The sequence below is a fragment of the Dasypus novemcinctus genome, chromosome 12 (genome assembly GCF_030445035.2).
Source record: "Dasypus novemcinctus isolate mDasNov1 chromosome 12, mDasNov1.1.hap2, whole genome shotgun sequence".
Taxonomy (NCBI): Eukaryota; Metazoa; Chordata; class Mammalia; order Cingulata; family Dasypodidae; genus Dasypus; species Dasypus novemcinctus.
In genome coordinates, this window is record NC_080684.1 from 52676860 (window position 1) to 52701451 (window position 24592).

The window sequence follows — 24592 nt, forward strand, 5'->3', positions numbered from 1 at the left end:
GTGCCGCCCAGCCCACAAGCACCATGGAGTGCCAACTCAGCAAGGTGATGCAACAAAAAAAAGGGAGACAAGTAAAAACACAGAAAAGCATGCAGTGAATGGACACAGAGAGCAGACAGCAATCAAGCCGCGGGGTGGTGGTGGTGGTGTAATAAACACAGACACACAGAAGAATGCACAGCGATTGGACACAGAGAGTAGTCAGCAAGCAAGCCACAAAGGGGATTGGGAATTAAAAAAAAAAAAGTTAAAATGAGTTTTAGAGACTATTATTTTGATTTGATTATTACATTACTTGTAGAATTTGGAATTGTTTCTTGACTGCTGGACATTTGAAACAAAGTACTGTAAGGTCTTATCACTGCAAGTTATATTTCTAGGAACGATTAAAAATACTTCACGATCCATTACTTTACACGCAAACATATGTTATTTTTATGTATTACTACTCTGGGTTGTATATTGATAGAATGTTTTGAAAAGTTGGAGGTTACATTAATCTATTGTATTTCATGTAAAGGAAATTTAGTCACACTGAAAAATACCCTTCAACAATGTAGTGTTTTTAGTTTGTTTATATTGTAGATGAGGTGAAGTATGAATAAAACATAAGAATGCGATTATAATGGAGAAATATAAGAATATATGAAACATTTATACTGGTTCACATATTATACAAAACAATTTGAAGAAAAGTTTTTTGAGCTTTTTTTGCTTTAAACCATCTGAATTATCAATGCACATAATCTCTATGATAGTTGAGGACACTCAGAGCACCATGAAAGAAATAAAAACGAGGCACCTAAAGACAATCTGTTCAAGCGGAGAGAATTCGCTAACTGAATACCACTGACGGGTTCCGGAGTTCAGGTCCACACCTAAGAAATTCCAAAAGTTCTTCAGACCTCAGCAAGTCAAAATACACTACGGAAATCATTTGTGACAAGAACTCTTGGGCTAAGCTTTAAGTAATCAGTATCTGGTTAGGACAGGAATCACCCAGTATCCTGTGGAGGAAAACAGCTGACATGAGAGCCATTTCAGCTTTCCCTCTTCTAATCATGCTTTCTAATGTACTGCCAATTCGCTCCTGGGCTGCCCTCGATAAGGCTGGTAGTGTTCCGGGAACCCAGGGTTCATGAATGCGAACTTTACCAGGCACCCTGCCCCCACCTTTTCCTGCGGATCATTTCAACAGTAAACTTGGGCTTTATCACAGAGATGCCATTTCATTACAAATCCGAATGGAACTTACAAAACTCTTCACTAAATTGAGATGTGATTTTTCATTTTAGAATGGAACTTGCAAAGGCCTAACCACCCAGATTCGATCGTTTCCAAAAATCCTTATCACTGCTAACAAAGAATAAATGAAAGCCCGATGTCAAATGAGAACCTTCTGAAGGGCTGTGGCACCGCGGCTGGGGAGCCCTGGGGAGAGCATCGGCCGCCTGAGCGCAGTCTCTTCTGGGACGGCCTTCTGCAGACCGCAGCGATTTAGGATCATTCCATGGCGCTTTCCTTGATTATTTGATTTAGCTTTTAAATCTTAAAGTGGCAACAAATATCTCAAGCAGGATTTTTGAGGACAGAGCAACTGCATAAACGCTCTTTCAAAAGCAAAAGCCTAACCGGCTGTTGACCCTGGCGCTTCCTCGGCAGGCGAGTGGTGCACAGGCGCCCTCTAGAGAGCTAAGGGCGGCACTGTCAGCTCCTCTCTCAGGGGACCTGGTTTATGAGTGTTAGGCTGAACAAATATTTTAGTTTGAAGTGCTTCTATTTCCCCACTGACAGAATGAAATAAAATCCAATTATTTCTATAGCAAAGGTAAAGCACAAGAATTATGGGATGTTTAGGGCGTCATGGGACACAGGAAGAAGGAAAGAGTCTGAGCTTCAGTGGCACACAGTGCTGGACTCAAATCCCACCTCTGCAATTTATGGGCTCTTGGACCCTGGGAACTTACCTACATGTCTGTATCTCATTTTCGCCATCTTTAAAGCTGAGAATATAATAGCTCCTTCCAGAGTTGGTTGTAAGGATGGAGTAACATATATGTAAAACATCTTGCACAGGGCCTGGCACTCAGCAGGTGTTCATCAGATGTTAGGTAGAGGAAGAGAATAACAAGGCTTTTCTAGTTTCTTTCTCTCCATATAGAGGTATAGTTATTCTTACATTTCTCCTGTTGGCACTAACAGTTGGCCTTGGGTTATTATCCTATATCTGAATGTGCCCAATAAAATAATCTAACTTTTTCTTCCCCTTTGTCTTTGACCTCTATAACTTATTCTCTCTGGGTTCAGAGTAAAGCTCTGATTTAGGTCTTCACTGGATAGGGTTTGTCTACACAGAAGAGCTCCATAAGAGCAGCACTTTCTATTCTAAACATGCAAATCTAGGTCTAGTTATTTAAAATGCATATGTTATATAAATGAATTTTTCCAGAAAAACACACTCACCACATGTCTTTGAAAGACATGCTTTGCATACACTCATCCCTTGCTGTCTCTACAGAAGGTCTTACCTATGTTTAACACTGCCAAGCATCCTAGAGCTCTAGGTTTAGTAGGTTAGAAGTGACGCGGAGACATAGAGAACAGTTTTGACTGAAGTAAGAGTCAGTGAATATTGCACAAAGTAAAATAGCTGTCCAGGAATAGATAATTTATCCACCCTGGAATAGCCTCTCACAAGAGGCACTGCTTATTGTGAATAAAAGTATGCATCCACGCCTTTTGAGCACTCCTTTCCACTACCAATGGAACAACAGGCGGAGAGAAACCAGACACATAACTCTTGTGTCGGTCCTCCTATCCAATTAGATTGTCATGCAAATCGGAATGGGAACTAATATAGGGGGTGTGGGATGATTAAATGTATGTTAACTGCATTTTAGGTTTGCTGTAGGATTCTGTTCTAACAAATAGAACATAGGATCTTGGTAAATGCTAAGTTTCCCTGACTGCTTAAAAAAATACTATTTAGAGTTTTGGATTTTCCTTCTGCTTGACTATCTGTAAAACCTGGATCCTGCAAAATGAATAGGACTCAAAACAACAATAACCTTTTCTAGCCCCAAATCTTTATTTCCCCTAAAATATACTTTGGTGGAAAAGTAAATAGACTGGATCAAAATTGCCCTTCCTAATATGTCTAGTACAGGAATCTTTGAGAGAGTAGTTAGATGGTTATTGGAATTGATAGGGTCAACAAGGGAGCAAGCTCTCAGCGAGCACATTAACTAATTCGTTGGTGTCTTCCTGGCCTGCACTGGCCCCAATTTTAAATGTATCCAAATATCGGCATGGAAAATTTAAGAAATAAGAAAGAACTAGCACAGAGTTGAAGTCGAGTCCGTATGTGCCTCTCAAAATCAGGGGAGATGAGGATGAATAAATGTCTAGACACTCTAGCATCCCTGGGGAAATTTGGCCTGGTTATGGACCCACCAGGGACACTTCCTCTCCCACCCACATCTTTCCTGCTTTCTTACCACCACAACCCAGGGTACTTTTAGGTCTTGTGCCTAGGACTTGAAAATGCCTCGGGTGAATAAGAATGCTTTTCCTGTGTAAGAACACAAGACATTTTAGGAACAGGAAAAGCCTATCCGTTCCAAAATACCTGCCCTTTTTAGGTTTATCTTGATCTCACCTTCCTGCATTGATACCTTCCTTCATCTTCCTGCACAGAGAACAATATTTCTTATACAACTTTTGTGATTTCTCTTATCACTAGTCCTGATAAGATTAGATGTACATTTTAGTGCCATTATCTTTTAAAAGTAAAGGGTTCTGAAAATGGTTTGCAAAGCAAGTAGAACAGCTTGTAATTTTTCTTTTTATGGAGTCAGAAACCATGAATTTGAAAGGGGAGGCTGTAAAGATGTTTGACTTGAAGGGATGGAAAGGTCATCTGGCTTGATTTTACACTTAGCTTTTAATTATGAGTTACCTTGTTAGTCATATTCTGGGTACCAGCATTTTAGAATATTAAGTAATAAGGGATATGTTTATGCAGACTTGACATGAAGAAAATTTGCAGGTGGCTAAAGATTAATCACTAACATCAGAGACTTGTCAAAAAGCTTACCATTCTCTAAGTCTTCCCTTGCCCCTTGTTTCACATTTCGTATCTGGAATTTACAATAGGGTGAGGTAAGCCAATCACCAACGTAAAGAAGGTAAAATAGTTATTCAACAGATGTGTCATTACTTGAGGAAATTCATGGTTTCAATTAAAAAGTCCAAAGATGGGCCTTCCACGCCATCCCGAGAAGGAATTCTCGGCAGTATTTGCGGGTCATGTCTATCAGTATTATGCACTGAATTTTTACTCTTTGTGCAGGTCAACTAACCACTGAGAAGACACCAAACTGTCTGCCAGATGTCAGCCACTGATTAATTTGTCTTAAGTTCAGCCAAAAGGGAAGAAAATATGATGGGTGGAGCATGAACAGCCAGCACAATCAACATCTGACCAACCAGGGTTTCCTGTCACCTTGGGAAAAAAATTGATTGGCACTGCAGTTTCCTGTGTACAAGTTAAAAACCAGTAGCAACTGCAGTAACAAGAATAAACTGCAGATAAGGGACTTGGAAATTAAATCAAGGCATATCACCAAAACCTTCAGCTTGAAACCCTAAGCAGAGAAGTCCTACGATAATTTCTGAGGGTATTTGGTTTTCTTTTGTTATTTTGCATTTAAAATTTCTTTCTTTCTTCTAATTTTGTCATGTCTGTAGAAAGGACAAAAGAATTTCAAATTTATATGGGGTCATGTATTTTGTCCAAGACTCAATATTTTCTCATCGTTCAAAAGATAAAATTTTACAAATGGATTTCAGTAAGTTTTTTGTTTTGATTCTTACTCTACCTTGAATCAGAGCTTTCTGGGAGCAGAAGGGATCTTCTCTAGAAAGACTATCCCAAGTGTACATGCAGATAAAATATTTAAAATATAAGTTGTAGACCAAACTTTCACAAAAAATGGGGTTGTAGGAGGCAAAACAGAACTGCAACTGAACCAAAGCTCAACAGAATGTACCTCTTTTGTTTAATTTTTTTCTTATCTCTTTGACTGCTGTTGTCATCAGCATTCAATAGCAGTATTATTGAAGTGGCATCTCTTTGGTCCAACAAAATTTTATATGTTTTCAGTGTGGATTCTGCCATTTTATTTCTTATTACTTTATTCATTCATTCACAAATATTTATTGAGCACCTAAATATGTGGAGGTGCATTTATAAACTGAGGATTATGACAAACCAAGCAGATATGGTCCCTGTTCTTCATTATTAAGAATTCACAGGGGAAGCAGACTTGGCCCAGTGGTTAGGGCATCCGTCTACCAGATGGGAGGTCTGTGGTTCAAACCCCGGGCCTCCTTGACCTGTGTGGAGCTGGCCCACGCACAGTGCTGATGCGCGCAAGAAGTGCCATGTCACGCAGGGGTGTCCCCGCGTAGGGGAGACCCATGAGCAAGGAGTGCGCCCCATAAGGAGAGCTGGCCAGTGTGAAAGAAAATTCAACCTGCCCAGGAATGGCGCCCCACACACGGAGAGCTTACACAACAAGATGACACAACAAAAAGAAAAAGAAACACAGATTCCCATCCCGCTGACAACAGAAGCGGACAAAGAAGAACATGCAGCAAATAGACACAGAGAACAGACAACTGGGGTGGGGGGTGAAGGGGAGAGAAATAAATAAAAATAAATAAACCTTTAAAGAAAAAGAATTCACTGAGGGAAGCATATGTGGCTTAAGCAATTGAGTTCCTCCCTACAACATTGGCAGTTCCAGTTCGGTTCCCAGTGCCTCCTGAAGAAGAAGAGCAAGACAGCAAGCTGATGTGATTGGCTGGCACAGCAAGCTGATGCAACAAGATGATGCAACAAGAGACACAAGGAGGAAAACCTAATGAGAGACACAACAAAGCAGGGAGCAGAAGTGGCTCAAGCAATTAGGCGCATCCCTCCCACATGGGAAGTCCTGTGTTTGGTTCCCAGTGTTTCCTAAAAGGAATACGAGCACACAATGAACAGGCAAAGTGTGCCCAAAACAATGAGGTAGAAGGGAAGAGATAAATAAATTTTTAAAAATTCACAGAGACATTGATAAGTTAAAGTGGACAGAGATAGGGGCCACTTAATGTGGAACAATGAAATAGAGGAGTAAAAATGTATGCAAAATGTACTGTCTTTGATAGCAAGTTTAAGGGGAGAACTTTAAAAATTGACCATTTTACATGAGAATGATTTTAGTTTGGAAGTTACTTCACATTGTCTTATTTCAGTTTCGGAATCATCTCAAGATTCATTAATCCATTGTGTAATAAGAATCTATAAGTTGCAAAATACTCCTTATACTGTATTTTAGGATTCATGCTACTTCTGCTATTACCACCAGTGTTGTGGTTAAGAGCACGGATTTTGGAGCCAGACTGCTTGGGTTCAAATTCAAGTTCTGCCCACTGTGACCTGGGACAAGTTATTTAACCATATGTATATCAGTTTTCTCATCTGTCGAATGGGGCTATAAAATATTACATTTACTTGAATGTATTGTCGTGAGGATCATGGAACTGATATATGTGAAGAACATTTAGAACAGTACTTGATACATAGTAAATGCTATGCAACACTTTGCTAGTGTTGTTAATATTATTGTTGCTATTGCTGCTGATACCAAGACCCCTTCAGGGCCACTGGTAGAATTGCTGTGGCTTCTCTGCAGTTCTGGCTACTGCAGTTAAGAATCCTCTTGCTATTCTACCGCTCACTTACTCTTTTTTTTTTTTTTTAACTATGTAAAACACATGCTTTATTGAGTGCTATGTATTTATATTTACTTATAATCAATGTTATAACAGAACTCACTTAGCAAACTGTGAAAACAGTATTTTCGTTAGTTTTCAAACCTATGAAAAATCCATACTTTCATTGAGTGCTATGTCCTTGTATTTACTTACAAGCAATTTTTTTTTGCTTCTTTTGTTTTCTTAATCCTCAAGACATATAAAACAGCAAGCGATGGTAGCAACCTGGAAATCTTAATCAGTACTGCACAGCACATGGATTTTATGCTGACTTAGTAGCTCCCACTGCTCCTGCTGCTCTTGGAGCTACTGCTGATGTTTATTTCTGCCGCTTTGCTATCACTGCTGCTGTGTTACTTGCCGTTTCTGTAGGTGTGCTGGGTGTATGTGTGTGTATGTGTGTGTGCGTGTGTAGGCATGTACACAAAATGTACTGGTGATTAGCTCTGATGGTGGGACTGACAATGAAATGATTCCTATAGTTTTGCTTTTGCTTAAATAGGTTGCCCAGAGTTTCTGCAATGAAGATGTATTATTTGTATGATCCATAAACAGTTTTAAAAAAATTTAAAAAATACAAGGTATTTTACAGCTTGGAGAAACACTGAGGTTTCATATTTACCAATATTTTGAACCGCTTCATGACCAATACCTCCTTTCTGAGAAAGAAAGGGTGTTAGAGTGCACCCCTTCCCAGTGTAGAGAGGTAACACATATCGTTCTGTAAAATGACGAGGTAGGGTCAGGAGACACAATTTATTTGCCATCTGACTATACTTACAGTCACTGATTTATCTATGTTGCAGTTATTTTTTACCTCATGTTCAACCTTTCTTCTTTTATTTTTATGTTTAAGAAGAAATATTTTTGATAAGAGGAGAGATCTTTTGTATATTTGAGCCAGACTATTCTCAGGAGAATGCCCTTGGGTTGGCCCATAGCTCAATTTGGAACAATTAACCTGACATTTTCCTGCAAACACTCCCTGCAAATCCTACTAAGAATAAATAAAGCACAATGGAGTAAAATTACCCACAAATATAGGAAAAGCAACTATATTTTAGTCAGGAAATCGGAGGCCTTTCTTTTCAGTGTATTATGTTTTTAGCTTGTGAATTTGGAATGTGGAAAAAACTCAGATTATCCAATTATTGGTTTGGGGCTAAATATTGAAGAAAAACCCCGACCAATAGCCAACTTGGGTGGGTTTGTATACATTGACAATTGTCCTTGTCATACACATAGCTTGAAAGAATGGGGAGAAAAGAGTTGAAAAATAAGTGTTTTTTTTGTGTGTGTGTTTTTTTAATATGAGAAAAAGCTCCCTTTGTCAACTGTTCCAAACTTTTAAATGCCAAAGAGTTAAACATCTCACTCTTTATGAGACATGAGCTGGATGATGATTTTATTTTTGGACTGTTTGTCAGGTTCTAGAATGAATGGGTCCAGTCTTTGGGTTTCCAGCAGAATCCTGTTTGAAGGCAAATGCAACCTGAAGGAAGTCTGTCTCTCCTGGCTAAGGGAGGGGCTTTCTAGTGCATGTCTGAGCCTAAAGAGGAAAATCCTTGTGAGATAGCATTACTTATTACACAGACTCATGTCATAGATGGATCATGATGACAGGTGATGCTTTCAGTATAACCCTCTAGGTGATTGTCCAGGGGACCTGAGATGAAGCCCAGTAAGGAATGAGGCTTTATTTTTTTGGTCTGCTTTTGCTTATATTTTAGTTAACTTAATTCAAGAAAAACTCAGTACAATGAATATCTCTTATGTGCCAACCATAAGCAAGACATTTTAAGGCAAAAATAAGAATTTAAATTTGGGTGGAAATTTAAGGCCCTAGAAATATATGCACAGTGTTAATAGTTTGAGGTCTGGAGGGGCTGCCTGTACTCTTCCATGGCTGCATGGCCAGTGACAAACCTCTCAGGGCCTTGGTTTTCCTACCTGTAAAACAGGGGTGAAAATAGAGACCTGCCTGGTAGGATTATTTTGAGTATTATGATGCATACATGTAAAGTGTTTAGAACAGTGCCTTGAATATAGTAAGTGCTCAATAAATGTTAACTGTTATTATTATCATTATGCATTTTAAAAATAGGGTTCCTTCGTGCTTATTCCCATTTCCCCACCTCGATTTTCAAAATTCAAAGCTTACTTTGTTATATATGCTGGTGGGGAGGAGGTAAGGGAGGGTGGAATTGAGCTTTTGGAGAATAAATATGTTACATAATAATTGCTGTATATTTGATCATACATGACTGCCAGACTGCAGTATAGCAGAGGAAATCTTGAAATTATCTCACAAACGATAAAGAGCCCTGTACTGTTCCTACTTGTATGGAACTGAGTTCTGGTTCCAACTCCTCACTTTTCCTCTCTCAGAAGATTAAAAAACACTCTGAAAAGGTGCTCCTGGATAGAAGTTCCTGGTGAACAAATGTTTCTTTTTCTGGGAATGTAAAGAAGTCTGTATTACTTTTGGGAATAGGTAATTGCAGATGTTAATTATCAAACTAGGGTAAAAGCTAATCTTTAGAACGGGTTATAAGTTTAAAAAATAAACAACTAATTTTCATCTAAGCATAAAGAATATGTAACATGTCAGAGTTACCTTAAGAAGGAAGCTATCAGATACTTTTGTACTGCAATCAGGCTTTCCAAGTGGGAGATGAAAAACATGCCTGAGATTAAGTACGCAATAGCCTTTCTAGGGATTGGCTTTAAAATTAACATTAGTTTTAAATAGCTCAGGAAACACTTGGTATGTTAGAGACTCTGGGGGGAGTCATAAGTGGGTGAGGGCATCTAGCTACTTTGCTACATCAACACAGAGGGAAAGAACTAAAAAAACCTTATAAGAAATACTTTGAAACAGGGTGGGATATGATCTACACAGACTTGCCCAAGTGAGAGAAAGATAAATAGCATGAAAATGGCAAGACCTGTAGTCACCTTCAGTTCTGAGTCCACCTGAAGAGGTTAACCGCAGAGCAGCCTATCTAAGGAAATAAGCGTATCAGTGGTCTTCAAACTCCTTTCAAGTTAGGGTGGTGGGCGGGGTCTTGGTTAAAAAAGAACAGAATATCTTACCTGTAAGCCAATAAGCAGAATAGTGTAAGTAGAGCTGAAGTCACTGAAAATACAAGAAGGGCCAGGCGCTACCAGCCCACCTTCCTTTAAGGAGCGTGGTGGAAAAAACCCACTGATTTAGATCAAAACTTGGAATAATATACACTAGCCTAAATTGAGCTCCAATTCATGATCGAATAACTGATGGAGCCCATAGGGTGCTCACAGGTGTTTGTAAACCTGCTGGTTAACGTTTTTGTAAAGTATTACGGAGGGTGCCTTCCAGTTCTTACCATTCTGTACCTTACTCCTTTGGGTAATTAACCTAGCCAGGTATGAATTGAGCAGGTAAGAGCTGTTGCAGGACTGTGGGCCCCAAAGTGAAAATGGTTTTAGAAAAATCACTGGATAAGTTTTACGTTTGCAGTCCCTGAGTTGTTTCCGTTTCACAGCTCTGCTTCTTGATGAGAGCTCTGGCCACTGCTTTCACACTAGCTGCAGAGTTATGGGAACATCCCTTGGACTTGGACCATAGGTATATTTATATATACATATATAGATGCACTTAAATATATATGTGTGTGTATGTATGCTTGTAGGTATGTGTATATATGCCTATATACATATACATGTTATGTTTGTGTCTATGTGTATGAAGCTGAATTCCTGGGTCCTAGGATACGGAGTTTTACAAAATCTCCCTAGAGGATTGTGATATTAAATTAGGCTTGGGAACCACTGCTCTAAGGTTTCTCTCAACAATAAAGTTGACTCTTCAAGATCCCCCCAGTTCTAAAATATCATCATGTATGCCCAGACCATCACTATGACCATGACCACCCCCACCAGCAGTGTGGGGACAAGGAGAGTGGACTAAGCATTTACTAAGGTCTAATGTGCACTGGGCACCTTGGTACATAATAAGAATCCATGTGGTTAAGACTTGGTCCTTACCCACAGTGGATTTTCAATTTAGTTTACTGAATTACACAGCTTCGTATTTTCTGAGTGATAATAATGATTTCAAAAAATATATAGGATCAAATAATTATGTTTAAACCATGTTTGAATTATTTTATTATTATTAATATCTTGAGGACTTTGGCATTCTAATACTATTTGATTTCGTGCACCCTTGTCCCCCAGAGGACATATATCAATTAAAAAATAATAATTCCAGGGAGACTATAATTGACACTATATTAAAAATTTCATGAGACCCCCTAGATTTTTCTGATATCATGATGCAAAGCCAAGTTTGGAATTTGTCACTCAGAGACATAGATTTCTACTTTTTTTTTTTTCATACAGTTGCTTCAGTGCTCCCCCTATAGGGCATATATGGAAGAACAAATTTAAAAGAAATTAGCAACATCTTGGCGTCACCACTCTTAACTAATCTTCACTGCTCTCAAGTTTTATATTTAATAAGCGAGAACTGTAACTTTGTTTCTGAACGCTTATCCCAATTTTCTCATCTAATGTTCCACAGGCTCCTAGACTCAATCTGTCCAAATATAAAATAAAATACATAATCTCCCCCACTCCCCCACCAATACCCAGTACCTGCATAAATACTTTACTACTGACATTCTTGGATTCCCACCCATCCCAGCTGGAAGTAAATTCACTCTACTCTGAACTGCCTTAGCACCTAAATCCTTCCCTTGCACCGTTTTGCTTTTTCTATTAATTTCTATCCTTGATATATTTAACACTCCATGAATTATGAGGGTGGAGTGGGCAATGGTACACTTTTAAAGTCAAGATAGCAAAACTGACTGATTTAACAAGTAAGATAAACCCTATTTCATAAAACAGTGCTGGCAAACAAGCCATCATTAATGTGGATGAAATTATAAAAATCTCCTGGATCAGGAAGTTGGATAGAAGAAACTCTTCCACAAAAGCTTCACAATTACTTAAACAAAAGAGTTGGCACTATAAAGTGCACAGATGGGAAGGTGAAGACAAGGACACGCCCCGAATACAAAGTTCTAAAGATTGTTCAAAGATAAGGATCATTCTTTACCTGGAGAAACTTGCAATTTCGTTATCTGAGACCTCTGTCTAGATTTCTAAGTGGTTCTTTTACAAATATGGAATCATTCAATTGTGTGATTTTTGCCTAAGAATTTGATGTGCTGTCATACCAGGCTCAGGATAGAGTTTCTTAAATTTTTCAAGATTTATGCACTAAACAGGAGTGCAGGAAGCACAGGCATTAACAACTCACTGGTCACATCCAGTGGCTGGAGAATTTAAGCACCCGGAATGAGGTGGCAAGTGAGGCGTTTTCCCTGCCCCTGGACTTTCGAGAGCTGAAGGGACATTTCAGAAATGAAATAGATGAGGAAGACTAACTGTATCACTCACTCAGTATTTAAGAACCCCAGCTATGCGTATGGAAGTAGGAAGTAAGGACACAAAAATAAATGGCTCCCAGGGGATTCTAGCTCCTGTGTGTGTTGGGGAATGGGTGGGGTGGGGGGAGCAAGGAAGGAGAGCATTACAAATGTCTAGAGGTATTCAGTTTTCCCTTGGATGGGGTGGAGGAAGGGAATTGAAGGAGAGCAGCACAAATCTGGAAAAACTGCCTCGGACAATGAGAGAGAGCTGACTCGAAAAAGTGACAGAATTTTGAGTACAGCCAAGTGCCCTTCGGAGTCAAGTCTATTAGTGCTTCTAACCCGCTAAGGATTCATGTTTGAAGTATATTCCTTCAATCTTTAGTAGGTCTTTGCCATACTATTAATGCACTCACTCTTACTTCTCCTTTAGAGCTTACTCGTTTTTTAAAAACTTTCATTTCTTATTAAAGTGGGTTTAAAATTCCAATTTTGTTTCTCAAAATCCTTAGTTCAACTAATGATTCTATCATGAAAAGAATATACCTCTGAATAGGGATTTAGTGACAAAATACTAATGTGGAAGCCAAAATTCAGCAGCAAATAAGACAAAATAAGACTAAAACTGATCATTCTGAAGACCATATTCAGAGCAGGGGAACGAGGGTTTTGAAGGCTCCCGTCTGAGCCCTGTGGTGCCGTGTGGACACTGAGGAAAGATGGCCAACCCTGCCCTGGTGGTTGCCTAACGAAGCCAGGCAAACTGCTAACACCAGAGACACAGTGCAAGGGTTTACCTGAGTTTATCTGGGTTTCCTTCTTAGGAAAGTATTTTTGTACCCCATAAAAGGGCTTGTTCCTTTTCTCACATTGAGATTTAGCATATATGTATGGAGCATGTAGTATGTGTCAGGCATTGTTCTATAGACACTAGCAAGTGAGGAAATCAGAACCAAAAGGGAAAGGGGGTAGTGGAGTGAGAAGTAAGGTAAGTAGGATGGGGTGGGCTTGGAAAAGGGGAAGAATCATGCGGCTTATACTTAAACCTCTGATTTAAAAAAAAAAAAGGTCTCTTAAATAAAAGGATTTATATATTATAAGACATTATTAGGAAAAAAATAATTTCATTTGACACTTTGTCCTTAAAATTATTTGTAGATTAAATACAAATGGAAATGATTGTATACTAAGATTCTTGGAAAGCATATCATATTTGAAAGAGTTCACACCAACTTGTTATTTCTCAACCTACAGTTCTTTCATCACTATGCCAAGACCTTTTTCTAAAATACCTGCCAAACAGGACATTAAAGTCATTATGGATTCTATACAAAAACAAGAGCCAGCTTCCTCTAGATGAGACTAGAGAGCCACTGCGTCAGCATGCAGTTGTCCACTAGGGGACACTATTTCCACGTACTACAATCAGATGGACTTCATCTAGTCTTCAATTGGCTTCAAAACAGATCTAAGAATGTAGCCCCCTCCGTGTTTAAATTACACCTGGATTATCATGACACTTTGCTAAATGGAAAGGACACATTAAAGTTTATAATCTACTTATAGGAAAAAAAACCCCATCTGTTTCAAAATAATTTTGCTGAAATCACCTACCTTGAGTGATCTGGGATTTTTCGGGGGAATTAATCGCTCTGTTTACAGATTATCACACATCAATATCTGGGGCAGTTTGATGAGAGCAGAGTGGTGCCTCACTTCATGAGGACGCAGAGTGCACACAGTGGGCCCCTGAGCTCTAGCTTGATGAGCCATTTCAAATAATTCCAAAGGCAAAAGGGTCCGCGGGTGAGGTAAAGCTCCCTGACAAAATATAGAAGATGCGGAGCTCGGCTCTCCCAAAATAGGAAGGAAGCCAAGGGCACGCTGGGAATTGTCCCTGCTTGCCCTGATTAAAATGTGCCTACGAAAAAGCCTATTTCACTTAATTGTGTCAACCTGTACATCAAGATCTGGAACATGATCCCCTAGCAAAGAGTTGAACTCTCATTTTTAAAAGTTCTGCCTTTAGTAGTCTCCAAAATCAAAGTCCAATTTGACCAGCAGACGCGAATCTCAAAAAATTATGCTACAACAGGTCAACAAGAACTCTACAGAAATGCTAAAGTCGTGCAGCGAGGAGAAGTCAGTATAACTCTCTAGAAATAGGCAATACCTCACAAAACTGTCATGAAAGTTTCCATAAGGTAATTGGGTTTTGACCCCCAGGTGAGTGGAAACAGAGACCACCTTGTAAAAAGCTGGAAGCCTGTGTCCAGGATCAGGTTGCAAGTTAATGGATATTGAAGGATGGGTGGGATGGGAGCACTAGGAAGTCCTTTCTGCTAAAATTTCAGGACGTGGCAGCTTATAAGATGGGTAGCCTGGGGGCAGATAAAACAGGAAGAGGACTCATAGGACCTGACTCCCGATTCTGCTGGGGGTTCGTGAGTGGGGAGAGAGGAAGAGTGGAGAGGAAAAGAGCAATTACAGTGATGGTTGTTAGAGCAGCTTCCAGGTCTAAACTCTTGGGACTCATTTAGCCATGTCACGAACATTTCAGGGTCTGCTTAGAGAGAAGGTAAGCCTATTCTTGCCTGTTATGGCCCTTTTTAATCTTTGCAAGCAGAACTCCTCTAGTTTTAATTCTTTAAAAAATATATCTCTTTGCTCCTGTTCTGTTCTACTCCCTGGGTTGTATTTGCTGTAATTTCTTTCACTTGACACTATTACATTTTGTCCCATGACTTGCCTTTAATTTTTAGACAGATTTCAAAAGTTTGCCTCTATTTTCTTAATCCCAGTGAGTTTCTGATAGAAAGAAAGAAAGAAAGAAAGAAAGAAAGAAAGAAAGAAAGAAAGAAAGAAAGAAAGAAAGAAAGAAAGGAAAGAACACATTAAGGATTTTTTTTTAGCTCTTCAGAAACCCACCTACATAAAAATGCAATTGTGTCTATCCTACACATAAGGATTACAATAGCATGATGTTCACTGTTATCAAAGGGTTTGTGCATGTTTCCAATGTCCCTGCATTTCCTGGAATATCCCCTTTTAAATATTTTATAAGAATATGTGATTGTAAAAAGTAATAAAAGGTTAAAATTGTATAATCTCTATCATATAGAGTAGTTACATGCAGATTTGATAGCCAGACTGTCTAGGTTTGACTCTCCAGCTCCATTTTATTTCTGTATGATGTTGAGCATGTTATGCAATCTAAGTCTGTTGGTTCACCTGCAAGAAAGGAATGGAAATAGTACTTGCCTAAAGGGATGTTGTGAAGATTCATGCAACTTCATGCAGATAATATATTAATATAATACTTGGCATGTACTAGGTAAGTGTTTAAAACCTTAGCTTTTATTATTTGTCCTTCTCACAGAGTATGAGCAACAGCTGCTGGAGGAGCCTAACCATGTGCTGTCCCTGCTACTCCGCCCATCGTCACTGTCCACCACACAAGCATAGTGAAATGCATGAACAGATAGTTTGAATAGCATAAAGACCCCCCTATCACCCATCACTCCCAACCTCTACTGCCCTGCCCCGCCAAATCCTTGGATGAGCAGTTTTGACTTGAATTTTCTGGATTACCATCTCAAATCTCCCCTTCACTTCAGCTTCCTTACTGTATTCATGTTCAGCATCATCTAGGTCCTTTACATTGGATTACCTCTGGGTCTGGAGAATGGGAACAACCGGATAAATGAAAAAGCTGAGACTGACAGTGAGTTTCTAGAGTGGTAACAAATGGTTATTCAGTAGAAGCAATTTGAATCGATTTCACAAAGTTGCACCTTATTTGCTTTGGAATCTGGAAAGTATTCTGTATTCTGAAAGCCAAGCATGAAATTTGCCAAGAGGAGTAATGGTGTGATACTTCATAATACATTTACTTACTAAAGATATTGAGTTTTAATTTATTTTTTCATTTATTTTTCCATAGACCATAAAAATGTGTTTTTATCCCCTCTCAAAGAGTAGCAATATAGTACTTGTTAGTATTACAGCCTCTGGAGCCAGACTGGGCTTAAGTTTTGGTTGTCACACTCACACAGCTAGTAACTTACTATTAATTTATTTGGGCAGTAACTTAAACTTTCTGAATGTTAAATTCTTCAACTGTAATGAGAGGATAATAGATATCATGTAAGGATTAAATAACAATGCACGAAAAGGGTCAATAAATGTTTCTGAGTCATTATTTTGATGCTTTTTGGAGTTAAGTTAGGATTGGCTTCTAAAGGGTTGTTGGCTATGTGTTATGCTATGGTGCCTGTGGTGATGAGATTTGTACCCCAGAAAAACATGGTCTTTAATTTAATTCATTTCTGTGGGTATGAACACATTTACGTAGGACCTTTTGATAAGGTTACTTCTGTTAAGGTGTGGCCCAACTCAACCAGGATGGGTTTTAATCTTATTTTGAGAGGCCTTCAAAAACAGAGTGAAATTCAGACTGAGAGAGAGAAAGCTATAGAGGAAGAAGCCAGAAGCTGAAAGTCAATGAAAACTGGAAGTCAGTGGAAACTGGAAGAGAAGGGAGAGGCCAGGAAGTGCTGCCATGTGCACTGTCATGTGACAGAGGAGCTAAGGACCAAGGATTGCTAGCAGCCAGCCCCAGAATGCCAGTCATTGGGAAGAAAACATCATCTTGATGAGGACTTTGTTAGGACTTCTTCGAGACTCAAAACCATGAGTCAATAAATTTTCATTGTTCAAGCCAACCCATTGCATGGTATTTGCTTTAGTAACAAAGAAACTAAAACCATGCCTTCTATTGTCACACTGAGCAGAAGAGACATGCTTAATAGATGTTCAATGGTGTTGAGTCATAGGTTGCATTAGAACAAATGGGGTTTATTTGAGGGAGTACATGTGGTATGTGGATTAACCTGGAAAGATCAGAGGAAAACATGAACACACATACAAAACCGACTCTGCTATAGCTAGCCTTTCAAGCACAGCAGTGCTGTTGGTGCGCCATTCGATCTCCTTACCAGACTGGTGCCCCAACCCCCATCCAGGCTGCTAATGGTGCACAGCTGCTTCTTATCTGGTGAAGCTCTCTCAACTGATGGCAGCTAGCTACTCCAGAGCTGTCTAGTCTGGGAAGTTATGCCTTCCCCCATCCCCAGGGGAGTCTGCAGTCAATGACTGCTGATGCAGTTACAAATGCCCAGCCCATTCGCCTGAAGGTGGGGTGGTTATCTATGAGGAGCTACACACTCATGCACCAGAACTCCTGAGGCATCAGGCTGAGGCATTTGTACACATACTTCTTCTCTCTTCTGCTTCTCCTACTTTCCTACAACCTTTACCTGAGATCATTCTTTCCATAAATCATTTGGACAAGAATCCCAGACTCAGGCTGTGCTTTCAGTGATTCTCTAAGACAGCAAGATTCTGGGGCTCAGTTTCTCTTGACAGAAAATAAGGGAGACAGACTATTTTTTCTTTGGTAGGTCTATTTCATGAAGAAAGATTTTAATTTCCAGAGTATTTCTGCATACTCTGTACCCTGACATTTAGTCAGATCCAGTCTATATCCTTTCTTTTACTCATATCTTCCAAAGGGAGATGATTTGATTACAAATTAAGAAGGTAAACGTTTTGAATCAAGTGAGCATTGAAATGTTTCTCCGCTAGGGGGAGCAGGGAGCGGAAGCTAGGACCTTCCGTTTTGCCAGGAGGAAACTAGTAAACAAAGGTTTTGAGTTTGGGGGTTTAATACCCAACATTTCTTGCAAAAGAACGTCTTTTAAAAGCTTCCACCATTCCAGACATATTTCTAGTTCAGATAGGGGTCTCGGAGTATCCCAGGTTCAGCCAGTCTTGCAAGCCTAAGTAAACCTTTAAACTCATGTAGTTAGGCGCTATATCATTATTTATACAGTACATGAAAAACAAACCACATAATAGTAACGCTTAAAAAAAGTGAGAGGATGTTTACTGGGTTTCAGTAACCCTTGGGGGCCCGCATATTGTTGTGTTAGAAAGAAAACCTGCACCGATGTGTTATTCCGAACAGCCCTCTACTGATCAGGGAGAAGGTCAGCAAAGAGTCCTAGACCACCACGGGCTCACCTTTCCTTTTTGGACACTTCTCTAACTGTCCTTGCTCAGGTTTCCTTCTAATAGAAAACCATGTGAGGAAAATGAGGAAATGATATGAATGTGTCTGTTTGCCTGTTGATTTTCCCTCCGTAAAATTGGCCATTAGTCATACTAATTAGGGGAAATCTGCAGAAACTTCCAAGTTTCACAAACTCTCTGTATCCACAGTGAAGGAAATACAGTCATCTAGGGTCTGAATGTGATTCCTCGTTTACTGGGCACCTGAAAGCCCCCGATCCTGGTCTGCATACAGTTTCCCGAGAGTGACAAGTGCAGGACCCGGGGAGGACAGGATGGGAAAAATAAGGAGAGGGAACTAGCAAACCGTGGGCTTGTGTTGTGCCAGCCGTGTGACAGACGCCAGCTGGCTCAACCTGCACAAGAGCAAACGCACCAAATTCTCCCCAGTTGTGAGTGAACAAGTCCCAAGTTGTTCATGTAGAAAGTATGAGGTAGGCATTTGAATTTCTCTCCCCAAGCTATTGCCTCACCATGGGAAATGAATTTATTTGTTATGTAAGAATACATTTGATGCTGCTACTATTAGATAAAATCAAGTGGCCAGATTTAGGAATACAAGTTTATAGATAGAGAAAAACTATGTCAACTGGCAGTTTAAAAATTATTTTTGATGTCAAATGACAGGTTTGACTTATCAATTCAGTAAAAAACAAAATTTCCATTTTCCTGAGTTCAAAACTAATCACAAAACTAGGCTTGTAAAATAGAGTCAGAACAAAAACAAAAAGAATACTAGAGTTTTCTTTTCCTTCTCAGAGGCACAATGCCATTTCACATTGATTGTTAATTTTACAGCACCCTTTCAAGTAGGGTAGAGCAGATATTCTTATCCATATTTTGTAGACTGGGAAAACTACGGCAGAGTAGTTAATTAACCTGCTGAGTCACTCATTTAATGAATGTCAGAATTCATATTAGAACAAGTTTTTTTGAGTCTCAACTCTGTAGTTTATCATTAGGCTCTTTGCTTTTACGGAACGCTCTTTGGAAATATAAATGTAAAGGAAAGATCTAAGGGAAAACTTTACATCTGTGTAATATTTTTCGAGTGTTTACTATGCACTAGGATTACAGGAATCATGGGAGGCACAAGACAATCTTGAACCACCTGTTCTTAAGATTCTTACAATCTGGTTATGGGACAAAATGCAACATTCAAAAACTAGTTTCAGTTCCTTGATGAATTCTTTAGTTTGAATCACTGCTAGAACGAGTGGGATAAGTAAGGATTCAGAGGTGCAAGAAATCACCATGGGCATGAATACGTTACCTGGACAATGGTAAGAGGTAAGTTTTGTCTTGGGCTTTCAAGGCTTGGGATAAGTGGAAGGAGGGAAGAAGAACAAAGATGCAATTGTGGAGCCGAACACAGCACACCTAGGAGGGTATGGAGGAGAACAGACTGGATGGAATAGAAGGCTTACTTTGGGGAATAATGGCAAACACATTTGGAGAGAAGGATCAGGGCCAGCAGGACCTCAAGGGTCCAGCAAGGTGGCCTGTGCCAAATACTGTAGGCAAAGGAGGGCAGTGAGAATAGAGGTTTTTTGCACAGCAAAGTAACATAGTGCAAATATTATTACAGATAAACCTGAAGAGTAGACAGCATGGATTGCAGTAAGGAAGAGAACTAGATGCAGGCAGATTAGGGAAAATATGTGAAATATATAACACATATTAATCATCTTAATATTGTTTTTATAATCAGAGGACCCAACGATTCAGATAGAAGGTAATGAGAGCCGGGCTCAGGGTGATAGTAACAGAAAGAGAATCAATAATGAGAAAAATGGAAGAGCAAGAATCAATATGATTTGGCGACTGGTTGGATAAAGGGAGAAAACAAGAGGGAATTGCTGTTTCTCTCATTTCAAGAGATTCTTTAATCTTCATAATTTTAAAGGGTGCATCCTTTATGCTCAACAAAGCATATGCATTTAGTCTCTACATTTTATTATTGATTATGTCAGAGTAATAGAGTCTTCCCATTAGGAGCAAGAGATTTATATGACATGATTCAAAAGATTTTAGGGACTATGACTCATAATGCAGCCATTATGGGCACCTGATGATTTTAATGAAGCCAGACTTTCATGTAATAAACAGTGGATTATTATTTCACTCTGGGGTCAAGAGTTGGAGGGCTGTAAAACATGCAGCTATTTTAAAGTCACCATTAGAACACATAAATTAAGTTTTAAAGCTTAAAAATTTTTTGACCTCATGAAACACTGCACATCCTTCATTTTTTATCACTCTTACAGTTCTTTGCTACTCCTTCTTAGCCAGGAATTATGGCAGAAAAAAATGAGGATGAGAAAAGAAGAGGAGGAATGTTGGCATAAGCAAAGTGCTTCCCCAAATTACGTGGAGTTGACCTAAGAATTAGTCATGATAATATATATTAATTCATTAAATCAAGCATTTATTTCCAGGAACTTCTGCTTTCCAGGAATTATGTTCTATGCACAAGATATAAAGAAACAATTGAATCATCTATGTGCTTTCAGGAAAATTAGAGTAAATTGGATAAGACAGATTAGCAAATAAAAATTTAAAATAGATCTGAGAAATGTCATAAATACTCTATGCATACAGAGTTATGGGACTAAAGCAGAAGGGAGCAGAGGAGAGGTAACTGAATCATATATTCAGAATGACAAATACCAGAGCTGGCAGGGTAAGCTGGAGGAAGAAAGGAAGGGTAATGTAAGACAGGTAGTCTGGAATGGCTTCCAAGAGGAAGTGATGCTTGAATTTCTCTCCTTGCATTCCCTTCCTTCTTCCCACTCCTGTCCCTCACCTTTGAACCTTCCCTGTAGTCAGGTGTGTTATTGCCTTTGGGAAGACATGGGATAGGAGAAAGCAGAGAAATTAGAATCCTGTCTTGGGCTTTGAGTTTTCAAGGCTAAGCACTTATTGGAATGAACCAGACTCAGGTCATGGAGATGAGATATGGGAGAATATGAAATGATGAAGAGCAGGGTTTTCCATTCTCAAAACCTAACAAAGAGTCCCTGGGCTCAGGGGAAGGAGAAGTGTTGGAGGGGCTGCTTTGAGAGTGCAGGTACCAGTGGGACCCTGTATCCTTTGTGCTTTAGTCCTGGGGAGATGAAGGACCTTCAGCAAGGGGGAACCCTGATTTTTGTTAGAGCCATGAGAAGTGGCTGCTTGGTGCATTAGGTACAGGAGGCCTTAGATATACCCAGAGAATTTTCCATGCCTCCATGTGGGATGATTCTTGGGCACCAAACAGTGACTTGGATATAGCTGACAGAGGACAAGAGAGAGGGAGGAGGATTGAGTAACTGCTGGGAATGAAGAGGCTGAGTGGACACAAGCAAGGGACAAATGGTAGTAGCTGTCTCGGGTGGACCCCTGGGGACCAAGGACATACAGACATTTTAGCAGATGACAGTTTTGGAAGATGACAAAAAGGCAGATAGGACCCCTATTTTTCATGTTGAGAAAGTCTTCTTAAAACTTGGATGCAACCCCAGGGACACAGTGGACAGATGAATTGCAAAAGGGCTGAGATTTCATAATTTCTACCATTTAGATGGTATAACTCAATAAAGCTTAGGTTGAGTTATAGAAAAATAAAACTACATTTCTTATCCCCTTGATTCGTGGGCCCAGATTCATGTTCATTACATTGGTGGCACTATTCAAGGGAAAATAGGGGTAGGGAAAAGAATGACAGGCTCTAGGCAAGTCTTATGTATTAAGCTTAAAAGAATGTCAAAGTAGCAGCATGGGTGCTGGTGAGTATTTTGCAGGAAATAGTAGTAGATTGAACCTGTCAAGGGCAAGATTAGAAAAATGTCTCATATTCCATATACTGGAATTATCAGTTTCTTCCTAAGGGAAATGTAGACCCACTGATTCAAAAAGAGAATACTCAAATGTGATTTAGAAAACCTTTGCTTGAATGTCTACAGCATGGACAAGAAGAGGACCATATTCAAGGCAGGGGGACCAGTTGGGAAACAGCTTAAGAGAAATGGGGAGAACTTGAATTCTCAGTGGAATTAGGGTTGGACAGGAGGGGATATCTTGGAGAAAGTTACCAGATCTTCAAAATGTTCCTCTATGTGGGGAGAAGAAAAGGAGAAAGGGGAAGATTTGAGGATTATTACCAGGTTTCTGTGATTCAGAATAAAAAAGAAGAGGAATGATCTGATGGAGGTTTTGAGTTCAATTTTTGAGCATTTTCAACTTGAGGTGTTTAAGCAAGATCAGGGAAGGGATATGTAGTAGAGAATTAAAGTATGGGAGTGGATCTCAATAGAGAAGCAGATTTTAGGAATCATCCGATCAGTGTAAAAGGTGGAAAGAGAAGAAGGATGGCTGGATTTCCCAGGGAGGAGGATATAACATGAAATTCTGAGGTAAAGGGGGAAAGTAGTCTGTGTGGGAAAGTGAAAGGAGCCAATTAAGTACCAGAACAATGACCAAAAGAAGAGAGAGTGTCCCAAAGGAAGTAGTCATCAGTGCCAGATATAAAAAGAAATGAAACACAAGCTTGGGGTTTGGGAGTTAGGCCATTGATTAACTTGGCAAGTACATGTGAGAGAAATAGTGAGGGTGGAGGGTTGAAGAAAAACAACAGGCAACAAATATACCCTGCTCTTAAAAGACGATTTTCTGAGAAAGGAATATGAGACAAGAACCACAGGTGGAATTGGGTTAAGGGAGAGTTTCATTGCTATGTGAAAAAAAGGGGGATGTTTCTATGTCGAGGGGATGATGTTAGCAAAAAAAGTACAGTTGAAAATAGAAGAGGAAATTGATGAAGCAATCTGTCAGGGTTGGTAGAGTATCACCTGCAGCCCTTGTGGAGAGAGAAGTTTTTCCTGCTCTGAAAAGAGAAGAAAGTGGGAAGGTCTGAGTGGGAGTGCAGGGATATTTTTAGATGAAAGAGCACAGAAATCATTTAACACTGATTATGCCCTTGCTTTGCTGGAGTTCCCCAGTAGACCAAAAAGATGTGTAAGACACCATACCTGTATTTCTCAAACCTTCATTTCAATGAAACGAATACATGGGTGTTTAACCATGTGCTCCTTGGAATTCTAATATGCCCAGCAGTGGCATACAAAGAGCACGGTGGCTGGAACAGATATTTTATCACTGACCTTGCTTAGAATTGCTAAGGAATGGAGGTAATAAAAGTCTGATATTTTGTCAGTTTTATTATCTTTATATCTTCAGTGCACCCCTTTATTGCCTACATCTGGGTAGAACTTACTTTCTACCACCCTTTTCTCAGTACACCACTGATGCTTAGATCCTTGCTTCAAGGTTTCTCTTTGAAGTAAACATAAATCCATAAAACTGATCTGGGTAACAAAGTGAAAAAACTGTAAGGAAGGTAATAAGTCAAGTTTAACTCCCTCATATTACAGAAGAAGGAAGTAAGGCCCATGGGGGTGCGTGACTCATGTGAGACCACCCAGTCAAGGGAGGATGGCAGAGCTGGGTCTGGAATCCATTTCTCTCACCTCCTAGTTAGCCTCAGGGAGAAAGTTCTATTGCATCTACCTTTCCAGGCAACAGCCTCCAAAACCAATTGTTGTTATCCAAGTAAGGGACTGGCACATGCAGACCCATTGTGAATCCAAGTCTGTCAGGAAAACATTTAGTATTTTGAGGGAGGGGTTAGAAAGAAGGACTTGATTGTTTTCCATTTTTGTTCTATTATGGAGTTAGAGTGTTCTCCTTTTAACAGACTTTAGAAATTTCCTTTTAACAAATTTTCTTTTAACACTCCATTCATTGATCTTCTACTCTTCTTTCAAAGAATTTTGAATGACAAACATTGTGTTCTGCAGGTCTTAAAGTCCCAAACTATTTTATGAAGAGATGTGGCATTGTGTGTGTGTGTGTGTGGATCACCACTATTCGCTCAGTTCTATAGGGTGTTGCAGTCCGTCATGAGAAATATGATAAAAATTTACATTTGAGGTCTAAAAAAGTGGAGATATAGGAAATAAGAGAAGCAAGAACTTCTAATTTCTTACCCTGAGAACTTCTAATTTCTCTCAGTTCCCTGGTACCCAATGTTGGATGCAATATACATCATAATTTAAATATAAAAATGAAGCATCTTATTTTAAGAAATACCATGGGAAAGTTTTACTTAATATTTTAGGGAAGCAAAGAATCAACCCTTCATCTATGTATTTTATATATTGTAATTTTCAACA

The 24592-nt window shown here is 39.4% G+C and overlaps 1 protein-coding gene across 3 annotated transcripts in view; it reads right to left on the minus strand.

Moving 5' to 3' along the window:
* The window catches only part of PTPRR (protein tyrosine phosphatase receptor type R), a 292671-nt gene that overhangs the window by 75555 nt on the left and 192524 nt on the right, over positions 1-24592 (minus strand). The window lies entirely within an intron of this gene.